Consider the following 16,423-nt stretch of genomic DNA (forward strand, 5'->3'; position numbering starts at 1 on the left):
TTCCAACCTTAGTCTAATTCTTTGTTCACATCTTGATTGCAATTAATACCTGTGTCCTGATGACTGTGCCTCTAACCTTGCTTTCGCTCAAGACCTCTGTATACCTCTAACATCCTTTTGGTCAGATGACCCTTGAGCAATATAAACTGTACAAGCCTAAAACTCACGATCTTTTCACCTCGTCTACTCCAGGCTCTTCTACCTCTGTATTTCTTGTCTTAGTTAAGGATACTCTCTTGACTCACAGCTCTATGCTTAGGCAAACTTAGTGATTTTACTTCACTTTTCAAAATTTTTTAGACTTAGCTTGGCACAAACCCACATATGATCTGCTTTTAACTACCAATTCAACCTCATCTCCTGACACATCTCTCACCAATGTTGCCCTAGAAATACCAAAATACTAAATTCAGGAAATGTCATGAGTGAACATTTTTTTGTCTCCATCCTTTCTTCCACTCTACCCTTCTCTTTGTTTGGAGTTTCCAACCTCTTCATCACCTCCCCATCATGGTCGCCTGACATCTCTCTGAAGCTTTCCTTGATCTTTCAGGCAAATCTAAGGTCTCTCTCCTCTTGCTCCCTTTGAAAGCTGTACATACCTCCAGAATAGCATTTATCTCTTTATATATTTATTGCCCCCACTTCCTCTAGAATACTCTATTCCTCAAGAGCAAAAATTATGTCTCTTTCACTTTGATATCCCCAACACCACACAGAACATGACAAGAAGAAGACTCTCAAGTTTACTGAGTATTTCCCATCTCCTTGACCTTTCTTAATCTACTATGGTCACTCTTACCCCCTAGAATAGTTCCTTGAATGATCCAAGCAGGCTTCCACCTCTGGGGGTTTTTACTTGAATATATTTGCTCCAAATGACTCCCTTCATCCCATCATTCAGATCACTGCTCAAACATCACCTCATCAGAAAGGTCTCTCCTTCAATCTATCTAAGATAGTACTCACCCAACCCATCCCTTTTTCCTCTTACCGTGTCTCACATTTTTTCATTACAATCATCATTAGCAGACATCATATTATATATTTGTTGTTTTTTATCTGCCTATCCACCAGCATATAAGCATCAGGAAGCCCAGGACTTTGTCTGAATTATTCAACAAATAAATAAAGATCTGATGCATGTATAAAAAAATAAATGATGTTATTTATCACCTAAACATGACACCATCTCTCTTGCATTTTCCCTTCATCTGCTTTTATTCTCATCAAGCCATAAATCTAGGACAAAAGAAGGATTAAAATACAAGACTCTAAGAATTGTCAAGTATAATAAAGGCTGAGTAAGCAATAATATTATAACTTGCAAAGGGGCAACAGTTCAGCTAACCATTTATTAAATTTGTTTCAAGAATGTGTTTTATCTTCTAATTCATTTATTCAACAAATATTTATATCACATCTATCACTTGTTCTTTGCGAAGTTAAAAGCTGTCGCATACGTTTGTATCACTATTTATTGTTTACAAGGTCCTTTCTGACACTTATTCCAATATATTCTCATAAACAGTTTTTTAAGGCAAGCACATCTTATGAGAAATGAGTTGGTTACCAGATTAAGAATCACTGGGTTGTAAAAATTTTCAGCTAGAAAAGTATTCCATCATTTTATTGTTGATACAACTATGTACAGAAGCCCATTATCAATTTATTTATTTCACCCCAGAGAGCTGTAATACACACATTGTCCATCAGTACCAGTACATTAATTCTCACTTCTGGGATTCCCAGCTTGCTCTAAGCCTCAGTGTTAATATGAATATTTCACAGTTGAATACACAAACTTCAAGGATAGGTACAATGCCTTCTCTCTTTCTTCTACATACTTTAAGGCTCTCACACACTGTGTGTTGCCCAAAAATATTTGTTAGTAAAGAAAATACTTATTAAGATAAGAATCTGTCTATCTAGAAAGTTTTCAAAGCAACTGTGACAGCTAATCTCCAAAGATGATCCTCCAATGAACCATGCCTCTCAGTAGTCAGATTCTTTTTTTTTTTTAAGATTTATTTATTTATTTATGATAGAGAGAGAGAGAGAGGCAGAGACACAGGCAGAGGGAGAAGCGGGCCCCATGCCGGGAGCCCGACGTGGGACTCGATCCCGGGACTCCAGGATCGCGCCCTGGACCAAAGGCAGGTGCCAAACCGCTGAGCCTCCCAGGGATCCCCCAGTAGTCAGATTCTTGTGTCATCCCCTTGCCTTGAAATCTGGAATCGACTACAATCAGTAGAAGGTGATGGAAATGATGCTACGTGGCTATGTGGGCTCTGTCAGAAGCAACTTTGCAGTATCTGCCTTGGTTTCTTGGAACACTCACTTTGGGAGAAGGTAGCCATCACATAAGATGTTCTGCTACTCGGATACCACCATGCTGTGAAGAAGCCAAATGAGAGAGAGATGCCTAGTCAGCCTTCACCAATTTCAGAACAGCACTCCCATCCCAAGCTCCATCGTGTAAGCAAAGAAGCCATAGAAGACGTCATACCCAGCTGAGCCATCAGATGACTACAGTCCAACCAATACCTGATAGTGAACATGAGAGACCCTGCACAAGAACCATACAACTAAGCCAACTCAACCCACAGTACTCTAAGAGATGATAAGAAAGGGCTGTCTTAAAGCACTTATGTTTGCGGTAGTTTGTCAAGAGCAGCTATAACCTAATATTTTACAGGTCTCTCACTGTGTCTCCCACTTAGAGATCTATTTGGGGGACCAGGACCACCAATCATGCAGCTCTCTTTTTCTAGGCCCCTTTCAAAATTGGAAGCTTTTGAAATCACTCAATAAATAAGGTCTAGGCTATAACAAAACAGCCAAATAAGGCATATGTTGTCTCTAAAATCCAGTGTGACACACCAAGTATTGTGACTCTTAACAGTAGGAGAAACCAGATGTAGACCTTGACCCTGAGACCAACTTGACCTTGACCCTGCAAAAGGTATCTCAACTTGTCCCAGACAATGGAAACCCAAAAAAGTTCACTGAGAGAACAAGACCCTAAATTTTCCTGGGATGTATTCCCTACCCTTTGACACATACGCATCTTACCAAGGTGTCTAAAGTTAGTTGGTCCATCAAGGTAATGGATCCATGTGATGTCTTGTGGAATGGAGAAGCAATCAGTTCCCTGTGGAATAGAACAGGACAAGGTGGGGAAGGTTGATATATTTTAAGGTGAAACAATAAACATATACTACTGGCCTTCCTGGGTGAAAAAAAAAATTGCTTCAGTAGTCTCTGCTAACATGTATACAGAGGAACAAAATTCTTTTTTATATCAATACCCAAATCAAAAGATTTGTTGATTTAATCTAGCAATGAAACCACATCTGGAACAGCAGCTGCAATTCTATTCACCGTCTGATTAAACTTACAGAAATCTTTTGTCATTCCTCAACAGCCACCTACCTTCTACTCTGGTCAAATAGAGGAGGTGATGGAGATGTCCTGGCCCTACATCTTTTAAGTCCCTTATGAAAGCATTAATCCCTACGTTTTCTCCAGGATACAGTATTACTTGGGATCTACCATTTTGGAATACAGAGGCAATTCTAATGTCTTCTACTTGTCCTCATTCCATGGATCAGATACAGTTATAGTGATTCTGCCATTCACTGAGTGTGTCTCCAATTAGGTATTCTTGAAGGTGGGAAATAACCATTGGATAAGTTCAGGTCAGATGGACCTGAGCCAAAATACCATGTTGGCCTCAATAGCCTTAAAAAAAAACCCTACTCTGATAAACAGAGTGGCATATGGGGTTTCCAAGATTTAGTATCACTTCAGACCTAATCCCCAGAAAGTCTGGTTATTTTCACTTTCCCAATGCAATGCCACCTTGGTTAATGGCTGCGGGTCTCTTGGGAGAAGGGAAGAAAGAAAATTTATGATTATATAAAATTTCTAAAATTTTTAAATGACATAAACCTAAAATTTTTAATTATATAAACTTTTGGCCATATAAATATAAATTAGAAAAATCTCAATTCTTTCAGCATGTATGACACCTCATTATTTTGTACTTGTCTTCTTGGGGCCTGCCCTACATCTGACTATAGAGATAGGAACAATGAAAGACTTTGAGAGCATGTCTCGAGGAGTCTCAGCATTTATCCAGGCAATAGGTCATCACAGAATCTTCAAGCAAGGAGGGACCAAACTCCTCAGAGAAGGGGAAATGTCAGCTTCTGTAGAAAGGAAACTGAGAGGCTGCAAGGCCTCCGTTTCATCAGAGTACCCCCACATGTTGCTACCTCAGTTTTCAGGGGCCTAAGTCAATCCTAGTCAATGCCCTAATTTTAACCATAAGAGGCCTTGAATTAAATTGGTATTATAATCCTACTACCCACAAGATTAGCCTTTGGGTTTGGTTTTCAGAAATATCAGACCCTACAGCTCTGAAAAATAAGGATTTCCCTCAGGCCAATCACAGAAACTTTCCATCACCTTGCCTGGACCTTGAGCTGAAAAGGTATTGCCCTAAGTTCATTATTTTCCTTCTCCAATTCCTCTAAGGCACTTAGAAGCAACTACTAGTTGTCCCATTTACCACTGGCAGTGGGATCGCTAATCCTATAGTCAAATCAGAGAATCAATGCTAACTCTCCATCTTTAGGGTCCTGCTCCTCCAAATCAGTTTAAGAGCCAATAACTGTTATCATTTAGGGGTCAGCTAGGTTAGCAGAACCACTGTAACTCCAAGATAGAGTCACTTACCACTCTGTAGCTACCCACCTCTTCTGTAAACTCACTGCCAGCATCTGGCAATGGGCCTGGGGTCACTGTTGGTCAGCTGAGCCAAGAGTCAGAAAGATTCACTTGACATAGAATGGAGGAGAGCAAAGACAACATAGGACCTACCTGGCACCTCTGCATCTATCATTCATTATACCTGACCACAGTGACCCCGTAAGAGGAATCGTAGCTGTTTCACTTCTGCCTTCCAGATCATGTGCGATTTCATCTTCAGGGCATCTCTACCGCAGGACTACACGAGAAAGGGGATTTTGGAAAACACAGTTGTCTGCTTAACCAAGTTTACCAGCATACTCCAGCAGTCCTGAAGTGCTGGTCCTTATCCCAGATCTCAGAAGACAGTGAATATCATCAGAAAGGAAAGTAGAGAAGACCCTTGGGCTCATTGGAAATCTTGTGACTGCAGCTGACCTGTGGTTTGGGAGATGCCTGGAGACAGCAGCCAAGGCACACAAGGAGCTCTCCTCTCAAAGATGAGAAGGTCAGTCTGGATCTACTGGGATTCTTTTTGGAGACAGTGGGACTAAAGTGTGCACTATAGGATATGATGAACAAAAGGCGCATTTCATGTATCAGACTCAGTCTTCCAAATGGAGGGGAACACTAAAAGTAGAGTGAACAGAGTCCTTGAGTCCCACAAATTCTAAAATATAGATAGAGAACTTTATTCGGAACTGCTTTTATGCAAGCAGTGCTTGCTTACCTGTCAGTGATTCAAACAGGACTTCATCAAATGAAAGAAAGAGAGAAATGAAGTAGAAGATTCCTAAGACAGCACATCAGACTCCCCAGATCAGAATGTTGGCCACCTATCTCTGTGCAACAGTTACACCGTGCTCCCCAGCACCTGCCTCCTGCCACTAAGTGCTATGATGCAGGCAGGCTCCAGCCACGTTCCCTGCCAGGCACTCTGGCCACAGTGGTAGCACCAAAGAACAGAGAGGACAATATCTGCAAAAGGAACCTTAGAGTTCCCAACCTGACAGTGATGTTTCTCAACCTGAGTCATATATATATCCTTTAATGGGCAAATAGTTTTCATGGAGCCCAGTGTTAACTACACTACTTTAAACAGAATCTTATTTAAACATATAGAAGCATAAAATGGTACATACACTATATGCTCAGCATTCTTATGCCAACAATAAAAAATACAGGCTAAACATGCAGGAAACTTCAAAACCAATAAAACTTTAAAGATTTTCACTTAATATAATACATGAAGTTTTACTAAAACTAAATCAGGGCACCTGGGTGGCTCAGGCCATGATCCCAGAGTCCCAGACATCAAGCTCCTGCTCAGTGGGGAGTCTGCTTCTGCCCCTGCCCCTGCTTTGATTCTCTCTCTATCACTCACTCTCTCAAGTAAAATAAATAAATAATATTTTTAAAAATAAATAAAACTTAATCATCAATTTTGAATTGAAAAGATAAAAAATATATATGTGATAGTTGGTTTTACTTATCAACTTGATTCTTTTCTGAAAGACTTTCATCATTATTGTTTTTCCTTTGTTCAAAAATAAATTCATATTGAATTGCTAATCCATTCACTTGATGGTCCAATTAATTCACTATGCACCTACAGTACAATATTGAAAAAAAACATTTTTAACTTTTAATGAAATGTTCTTTGCTTTATCACTACTATACCTATTGCTAATCAATTATATCTAAAAGGCTTGCACAAAAGGAGTTTCACACAGCATAGCCACGTGGGTGGTGAACACGCTACTGATCATACATTGAGTTTTACATATTTATAGCATCCGATTTGTGATGATCGCATTTTCTTATAATTGTTTTCTATTCAAATTACCTGCCATCATTTGACCTTCATTTAGTGCTAGTGTTACTTTAAAAACAAAGGAGGGGGGATCCCTGGGTGGCGCAGCGGTTTGGCGCCTGCCTTTGGCCCAGGGGGCAATCCTGGAGACCCGGGATAGAGTCCCACGTCCGGCTCCCGGCATGGAGCCTGCTTCTCCCTCTGCCTGTGTCTCTGCCTCTCTCTCTCTCTCACTGTGTGCCTATCATAAATAAAAATTAAAGAAAAAAAAAAACAAAGGAGGGCATTGGAGTCTTATGGCAAGATTTGCTTATAAGATCATTATTAAGATAAGCCCCAAATTGAGTCAGTTGCATTTTATAAGAAATGTATATTCTTTTCAGTCTTGCATTAATTCAGGATTGATTTCCCAATGGTGGAAAATGAGGAATTGGTTTACAGAGCCCATATATATATATGAAAATTCATATCACAATTCTGTTTTGATGCTGCTCTTTATTTTCTTAGCATTACTTATATTTAGCAATTGCTCTTTTTAAAATTAATTATAAAACATATCAAAGCAGTCATCTGGCCTTCTTCATGGCACCGAATTATAACTAACATCTGTTTAAAAGTTACAAATTAAAAAAAAAAAAAAAAACTTGTAGAGCACCTGGGTGACTCAGCTGGTTAAGTGACCAACTCTTGATTTCGGCTCAGGTCATGATCCCATGATGGAGCCCTGCATCAGTGGGCATGCAGCCTGCTTAGGATTCTTTCTCTCCCTCTGCCTTTCCCCCGCCAATGAAAAAGTTATGTATTTAGATGCACATTTGGCAGCATGAGCTTTGGTACCAACTCTTACTTACGCTACTATAATGAGGCATAAAATAATTTGAATATTTTTTTCTGATTTTATTTATTTATTCACGAGAGACAAAGAGAGAGAGAGAGAGAGGCAGAGACACAGGCAGAGGGAGAAGCAGGCTCCATGCAGGGAGTTCGATGTGGGACTTGATCCCAGGACTCCAGGATCACGCCCAGAGCCAAAGGCAGACACTTAACCACTGAGCCATCCAGGCATCCCAATAATTAGAAATTTTTCAAGTGACTTAAAAATAACAGTAGAGGGATCCCTGGGTGGCTCAACGGTTTAGTGCCTGCCTTTGACCCAGGATGTGGTCCTGGAGTCTCGATCGATTCCCACATCGGGCTCCCTGCATGGAGCCTGCTTCTCCCTCTGCCTGTGTCTCTGTCCAGCCCCACCCCCCATGAGAAAATAAATAAAATCTAAAAAAAATAACAGCAGAAAACTGACCGATATCTCTTACAGATATTCTTATGAAGCAAAAGGTAGAACACAACATGCTAACAAAGAATGTCCATTCTTCCGTTACAAACTGAAATGATGCCACCATGTGGCAGGAGTAAAAATAATTTACAATTCTTTTGGTTTGTCAACTGAAATTAAGCAAATCTTAACTTAAATTTGATAAAAACCACAATATTACAGATTTTGCTCATAATATATGGGTTATTAAATTTTATACCACTCAGTTACGCATAATTTATGCTGTTCAACTGCATGTTTTAGGCTACAACTCTATTGAAAACACACTTCTAATTCTCTTAAAAACATGAAGACCCACAAAAATTCCAAGATACATCATTTCAGATATGATAAATACAAAGTATAAATAACTTTTTAGGCCCAATTTTAAAATAATCCCAATTACTAATATAATATCCATATGGGTCTTGGAAATGACTTAATAAAAGTAATGACAACTTTGTCTCTATAAAAAGAACACTATTCAAAAAAAGATAAACACTTAACAAAATGTAGAATACTGCCTGTTACTAACATATAGAATTTATAAATGCTTTCTCAATCTTTTTTTTTGCTTTCTCAATCTTTTAAACAGAAATCTAAATAATCTAAATTCTTGATATATTTAAGGCATAATCTATTATTACCTTATTTATTTCAAAAAGCATAATGAAACCTGATTGTTAAAATTAGTTGTTACCAAATTATGATTTTTTTTAGTCTCTAGAAAAGTATCTCATTAGTGAGTACTGAATATCAGAGTTCATGGGGATTGGGTGATTACCTATTTCTTTTCACTCTTGTATTTGCCAAATTTTCAATGTAATATGTATATATTAGTTTTATAATGAAAAATGAAAAAGTTTGGTGGGCAATTTGGGGTTATAACAATCTGGGCACAAATAATAGTATATCAAAGAGTGGTATAATAAATTATAAGTTTATATTCCATACAGTTAAAAATAATGAAGTGAATCTATACATATAACAGGAAAAGATCTTCAAAATGCATTATTGAATGGGAAAAGAAGTTGCAGAACAATATATAGAGTATGATGCCATTTATGTTAATATTGGCATAATACAAACCCTGAATATTGCACAATGAAAGGCATTATAGGTTTGCAAGGTGCCACCCAGATCCATTTCATCCATGTCTGTTCCTTTTGGTAAGTTTATTAGAATTAGCAAATTCTACTGAATTTTTCCTGATTGATTAACATATCTTGTGATGTAACATATGTGTTTTAAAAAACAAAAAAACACAAAACACTTGTTTTCCAAATGGCTTTGGGGTAGTAATAATTTTTGCTGATAGCTAAAGGAACCTCCCCATGGCAGTACACCCATTGAGGAATTGGATTTTAGTTGATAGGATTAAGAAAGCGAACGTTCTTAGTAAACCCAGAGGCGATTAACCCCAGTGGCAAATTTAAGCTGTCTAAATTGGGATGAGATTCAGACCTAAACCCAAATGCTAAGGGATTTGCACATTTAGTCTCAGTGCAAGGCATTTCCTCCTTTCCTTATTATGATATCTTGGAAACCAAATTTTTTATCATAAATTTGCTTGCTGAGAACATGGAAGGTTCAGTGGTTTGGGAGAATGGATATTAATTTCCCCCAAAGTTCTACAAACCACCACAAAAAGCCTACCTCCCAACAAAAACAGAACTCTGGCAACTGAACTCCACATGCCTCTACAGTCTTAACTTCCCTCTCCTTTGGACAGTGCAGACTACTGTCCTCCTGTGGGTTATTATTTCCTTAGAGATATAATGCCAGAGTCCAGTGGCAACCTCAATTACTTTCCTTACAGAAGTGGGAGGCGTTGTGTCTCCTCTCTTTATGCATTAATTTAATTAGGCAAACTTTCACAGGCTCTCACTATCAGCCTACAGTCTCTCTGCTTTTCCAATCCTGGGAGAAGCCTTATCACACTGAGAAAGAAGATAACATACATATGTTGCACCAAAAGGGAGTTCCTGAGCATGTTAGCAGCAAGGAGACCCCTGGCTCTGAAGTCCACTAATGCAATCAACCTCTGATCAAAGTCCGAGCAAGTTTTCCTCCCAACCCAAGCTGTTCTTCCTCCATCCAAATTTTGCCCCTCCCTCTGAAAAAGGAGTTTCTAGAGTAACCGCAGTAAATGCAACTATCAGGATATATGCAAATACATACATTTGAGTGCATAAAGTCAAAGATTTCTAAATGTCCAAAAATGCCTTAGTGAAAAAAATCGATAATAAATTAGTTTTTTAAAATATATGGGTTGTATGACAGTCAAATATTAATAGGCTCAATATATAAAGAGTTCCTATAAATGGATAAGGAAAACACTAACCTGATTAATATACAGGGAAAAATTAGACACAAAAATTATATTAAAATTGCTAATAAATACTTGAAAAAGTCAACCACACTTAATACCAAAAAACTCAAATAAAAACAACTATCGTTCATATCAAATAATATGGATCTTTTTAACAAGTGCACCTCACTGCTGGTGAAATTTGGCACATTAAGAGGACTTAACATCTATTGCTGCTATGATCACAAACTAATACAATATGACACTGATATCAAGACCCTTTAACATGGTCATCCCTCTTCGCCGAATAACTGGTAATCAGTCTTTAAAAAAACTGAGCATATGTTTTATAAACAAAGAGGCCCATTAAAGATTATTCACACTTCCAATAATTGGAAATAACCTAAATATCTCACTCTACTATAAATGGAAAACAGAAAATTGAATATATAATATGGCTTCAACAATGTAAGAAGATACGCTGAAGACTAGAGACTAAAAAGAAATAAAATGATATAGTACCTATCTCTGGGCGGTAGAATCATACATGATGTTCTTCTCTCCTTTCAAATGATACATAATTCACAATTTCTTCTTCAATGAACACATATAAGTGAGAAAAATGATCTAATAAAACCACCTTTTAAATATTAGATTATGTCTTTTTAAAATATTCCTAGTTTTCCTTAAAGTAGGTCGTCTAACATAAATAAAATTGTCTAGATCTCACTAGAACACACATTAATATAGTCCATCCCTGGAGTAAGGAGTTCCTAAAATCACCTGCATACTAGGTAAGTTAGAACTGCCTCTTTTTTCCACCCCCCCCCCCCAAACGTATCTGTTATCAAACTTCAACAAAAGCTCTCCATTATTTTTGTTAAACAATGCAAGCTATACACAATCTGTTTGGTGAACCATTTTTATTCAAAAGTAAAATAATGCTTTGTTTCTAAACAAAGGGCCAAGAGGAAGAGGATGCCTAACCCTGAGGATGAGGAACTAATCTAAATTGACCACAGAATCATGTCTGACAACTGTCCTCAAAACATTCAACTGAATTCAGTCATTCTGAACACCAGTTTTTACCAAGCTCCCTGCTAGGTCATTAAGCCTAGAAGGAGGGGAATTCAAAGATGAGCAAACCTTGGAGCCTTAAGGGTTGCCCCTGGGTTCCTGCCTCCCTAAAACCTGAGCAGTAAAAGTTATTTACCAGAGAAATAACTGGTAAAGAGAATACCTGCTTTACCAGTTATTTCAGAACTAAATGGGACAATTATAGATGTTTCGATAAGGAAATCTTCACTGGAACAAATTTACTGATAGGTAGACACTGTATACTCCCTAACAGCAGAAAGGACAAAGATGTTCTTTGGGAAACAAAATCATCCCCCAAAAAACTGTAAAACAAACCAACAAAACAAAACAAAAACAAAAAATAAAAAAAACAACCAAAAATACCTCCTGTGCAGTTAATCAAAGAATCGCTGCCCTATCCTCAGTGAGAGAGAGTGAGAAGTCACCACCCTACTGGACCCAGCAGCAAACCTACATTCTAATCTGAGGCCCCCAAGCTAATCATGAGACCTTGGCACTCTCTGATCTGTTTCCCATCCAAAAGATGAGGGGAGGGACTCAAAGACTAAATATTCTAGCTCTAACATCTTATGGATCTGTGAGGAACTCCCTCTGGTTGGCCCCTGGAGGCACCTGGAGACCAGATTTAGAGAATCCAGGAGTTTCAGCTCATGATCAGGACATAGCTCCTCGGTGTGGAACTTTGGACCTTTTGCAAGCACTTTAAAATAATTAGTTGGTCCCTGGGCTGTCTCTTAAAACTTTAATATTTACTTTATGACAAACTGAAAGTGCTCATTAGTGGTTGAGCCAAAGCAGTATCATTCTCTTTATTCATTCCAATGAGCTTATTTTACATTAGTGAGAAAGAGTTGGAAAGGTATAGGCCCAGGGGATATTTGCCTAGCCAAAGAGGATCTCAGATGGAAATACAGTTGAAAAGCACAAGCTGAGAACACTTTGAGAAGTTTGTCCTTACATCTGACCTCCAGAAAGAGTGAGGTCCAAATAAGTGACTTCTAGCATGCCTGCCCTGGTCCATCCTAGCGATGCCCACAGCGAATGGAGAGTGCTGGCAGGCAGGGGCAGGCAAACAACAATAGCAAAGATCTCTTCCACGCTTCTACTTTCTCAAAAGTCCAAGCCCTCTTAAGATCGCATTTTCTTAGTGACCTGCACTCTAATTGTGATGAGAATTCCAAAAAGGAACAGCCCCCATGTGAATATATGCTATCTTCCATTTCATTTCCAGTGGAGTATGTCATGGTTCTGCTTAGATCTGCCCACCGACCCATTTCTTTTCAGTAGACTGGGGTGAGCTCTCAAGTCTCTGGAGCACCTATGATGTAATGGGAGGCTGGGAGCACATGTAGTGATCGGGCCTGAAGTCAGTGCTGTCACTGAAACGGACACCTTCCTGCACTGGGGGCTCTTCATCTCTGCTAGAGTATCATGTTCAATCAGAGGCCTCTGGCTCCTTTTGAAATAGCTACCAGAGAACAATCTGGTAAAGTCCAGCAAAGGTTTTTGAGGATTAATTCTGTAAGAACTTCTTACACAGAAGGGAATTCTTCTCTGAGGGAGGATGCTGCACTGTTCTGAGCTCTGGTAGTCGTGCCATCCATCCAAGGGGCCTGGGGCACAGGGTGAGCATCACCCAGCTCTGCTGTTTCTCTGTAGTTCCAGGAAATGGCCAGTGGGATAACTGCTGTGCCAGTTTGATGTTTTCTGTAACACCAAAACCTGAGCGTGATTTGCATTTCAAATTTTCTAGAATGCCTTATTTTAGGTCACAACTGGCCTTACCTGTAAGTTAGTTATGTGGCAGGATTTGGCACATGCAAAAAAAAAAAAAAAAATCCTCCACTAAAAGGATTAGGGCCCCACCACCCCACTGTAACATCTGAAATCCCTCCATTAGTCACCTTTTGGAGTTTAGCCATTGAAAGTGCAAGTTAAAATGCAAATGTCTTCCTTGAAGAAGTATCTTACAGAACCCTTTTCAATTAATAATGCCCCAGTATTGCTGGAACGTCAGACTAGGAAGCATCAGTTAAAATCAACATACCAATAAATGAGGACTGGCCATATAAATATATATTTAATTTGTGAAAGTGGTGACACTAAAAGGGTGTTACCAAAAGATAAATAGATTCAAGATCATTTTGGATCAATGAATTCATGACAAACCCTTGAAATTCTATTAATGGAAATTAGTTTGAAGTTACAGTTTAACCTTTGAGAATAGAAGAAGAGCTACTTCCCCCGCTGCCCATGTCAGAAGCAGAACATTAGTACAGATTCCCCCAGATCAGATTTAGCTTATAATTCAGCATAAGCAGGGTATATATATATAGATAGAGCAGAATAATCTGGTTTTGACTCTGTCTCTACTGCTTTTAAGGTGTTGTGACCCTAATCAAGCCACCTAAGCAATGTGAGCCTCAGTTTCCTCATCTATAAATCTGGAGATGGAAAGGAAATGCATTGTAAAATTTTTGTTCGATTATTCTCTATTAAAGAATCTCTTCCTTTTCTCCATTCACAGCCATCAGGGTCTCGGTGGTGCCGACCAAGACCCTCAGCCAAGACCTCTCCCTGAGCCCTTGTTGGCTTTGAATTAGAACAGGCATGTTACTCCCGTACTTAACTTCTTGCTCACCTGTCCAAAAGGTGCTTGTTTACAATGTTGATGCTAAGGTTACTTCCTGGCAAGAAAGGGTAACTTTCTGGTGCTTTTGCATTAGTCTATATGTCTGTCTGCCTTGCATATGAGAACCATCTCATTGATTCAGACTGGAAATCTCAAGAAGGCAGGATTTCTTGCCATTGAACGTATGGAAAATGATACCCAATAGAGAACCACACTTGAAAAGGGACTAAATTGTCAATAACATGCTTGTGACAACATGATATTAAAACAAAACCAAACCACAAGCACCACCACCACAAAGGAGCCTAAGTGACTAAATTCTATTTGTCAGTCAGGGTGATTCCAGAAGTTTCAGAGCCTGAGAGGAAACCTCACTATGATCCCCCCCACCCACATATTTTTACACAAGGGACATCAATTAAGCTGAGTGACTATATCCAGCTTCCAGAAGAAAGCAGAGTAAACAGTACTGATTAGCTCCATGGGTGGTCTTCACCACTTGGGCAAGGTTTAAACCTGCCTTCTAGCCAGAGCCCACTGCACCTCTGCACCCAGTGGTTGCGCCCTCACTCTCCCTCTACCTGGTGATGCCTTGCTCATGATGCCTTGTTTGAGTTCTGTGGCATCTTCCTGCCTCGTAAACATTCATGTCAATTCTTCGGATATGTTCCAAAACAGAGCCTGCTGTCAATGGGCAAGCCCCCTGATGAGTCCCTGGAGTATCCCTGAGGCTGAAGAATCTGGGGTGGCAGCCAACTTTTGTCACCTCCCTCCTCCGAAGGGGGGGAAGTCCCCAACCCTTCATGGTCCCGTTGATTGTAGGCATCCGCTACAGAGGAGCCCATGAGAGATTGGAGACACCCAACCCCCTGTGGGAAAGAGAAGGGAAGATGGGATCTGGGTAGAGATCACTCCGCCACTGATTTCCTCTTTCAGGTCCAGCCTGTCAGAGGATAGAGTGCTGCACTGAGACTACATATCTGCTTCGCCCCCTACGCTCCTCCTCAGAGAAAAGGAACTGCTGTGATACTGGTCGGTTCTGGCCCTAAGGACACTCAGAGTGACAGCTGGCTGCTGAGGACTGTGTTAGTGATTCTGCTGTGCCCAGCATCTTGCCCTGCCCTGCTCAGCTGGAGGGCTCGATGGCCATGGGACACAGCTGAGGAATCTTCCACAGCCACACCACTCCTCCCTCTGACAGACAGTGGTGAGCACAGCAGGGCCTACCCTCTCCTCTTTGCCGCCTGTGGTTCTAGAAATTGCACCCATTAGCTCGAAGACTTTAAGGAAATCATTGAACGGCCCAGGTCCCCTCACTCATCAAATAGGAGTATACTACACATACCTCGCTTGGTCGTGAGGGTTTAGTGAGTCAGTGTCGTAGTAAAGTTGAAGGCACACAGGTAGACATTGGGTGACAATGAAATTCCCTTTCCCACCTGCTGGCCCTTGAGTCTGAAGTTAAACTTGCATAATCCCAGAGAAGACATGATGGGGGATAAGGGAGGAGGATAGCCCAGGGGTGGTGGTGCCCACTCACCCACATCAGGCATCACATGACATACTGCCCTCACCACCCCATGCAGCTGGCAATAACTTTTCTTCCTCTTTGTGATAGTTTCAGAAATTTAAAAAGGAGGGAACCAAGGCCAGGGGACTCCAATCATTGGCTTTACTTTGGTTCTGAAACCAGGAACTGATAGAATTCAGAGGGCCGCCCGCTTGTGCAGGCTGTGGCGGTCCCACCAGGGGAACTCAGCCCACCTCCAGGACACAGGGAAGCCAAAAAGCCACTGTGCCCCTCCCCTACAGGGATGCATGAGTTCTCTGCCACCTACTCTCTCCCGGCAGTCTCTGTCTCCGGACTGTAAGTCCCTGACCACACAAGTGGCAGAGACGAGGCTCCAGGGTATGGCTCTGAGAGCCCCTCATTTCTTGTGGTTTGCTGAAAGAAAAATGAGGTCCCAGGGAAGAGGCGAGGAAGAGAAAAGGATGTCTACAGTTTTCTAACTAAGGAAAAGAAACACACACAGAGAGAGGGCGAGCCAGTTAAGGTACTCAAAGTTTTTGCGAGCTCGTCGTGTACAACTCATTCAACAAATTATATTTCCTACACAAACATTCTGAGGATTAAATGAACAATACAATACTTGTCTGAGCTCTTTGTGATCAAATGCTTTGCGGTAAAAGTTCTATTCCTGGAGAGTTGCTATCAGAGCTCCTTGCTCCTCGTCAGTAAACATAAGAAGAGGCCCAGTCCGTGTAAATTTAAATTACATAAAACCTTTCCCCCAACTGCCGGGTCTCTCAACAGGCGCTTTTCACAGAGCTCCGTGGTCGTGGAATGCAATATCTTTATCTTAGCAGCACAGACTTTTGAAAACGTGACATAATAGGATTTCTTCCTCACAAGGCGTATCAAATACCATTTCGAACTAAAGTCTACTTTACTTTTAACCAGGAATAAATCAAAGGGTCCTTTCTTTGTTTATCTTTAGCCTT

General features: G+C 40.2%; 2 protein-coding genes and 1 long non-coding RNA gene across 3 annotated transcripts in view; 2 read left to right on the plus strand and 1 right to left on the minus strand.

Annotated features, from left to right (window-relative positions):
* Positions 1-16,423, plus strand: part of LOC112909605 (T cell receptor alpha chain MC.7.G5-like) — a 531,968-nt gene that overhangs the window by 330,231 nt on the left and 185,314 nt on the right. The gene's annotated exons all lie outside the window — the stretch shown is intronic.
* Positions 1-16,423, plus strand: part of LOC112909593 (T cell receptor alpha chain MC.7.G5-like) — a 122,512-nt gene that overhangs the window by 4,431 nt on the left and 101,658 nt on the right. The window lies entirely within an intron of this gene.
* The window catches only part of LOC112909599 (uncharacterized), a 77,164-nt gene continuing 63,024 nt past the window's right edge, over positions 2,284-16,423 (minus strand). The window contains exons 5-6 of the long non-coding RNA XR_012002088.1: positions 3,076-3,154; positions 2,284-2,395 (exon numbers count right to left, since the gene is read on the minus strand). This is a non-coding gene — a long non-coding RNA (uncharacterized lncRNA). The remainder of the gene's footprint in view (positions 2,396-3,075; positions 3,155-16,423) is intronic.

The sequence above is a fragment of the Vulpes vulpes genome, chromosome 6, assembly GCF_048418805.1.
Source record: "Vulpes vulpes isolate BD-2025 chromosome 6, VulVul3, whole genome shotgun sequence".
NCBI lineage: Eukaryota > Metazoa > Chordata > Mammalia > Carnivora > Canidae > Vulpes > Vulpes vulpes.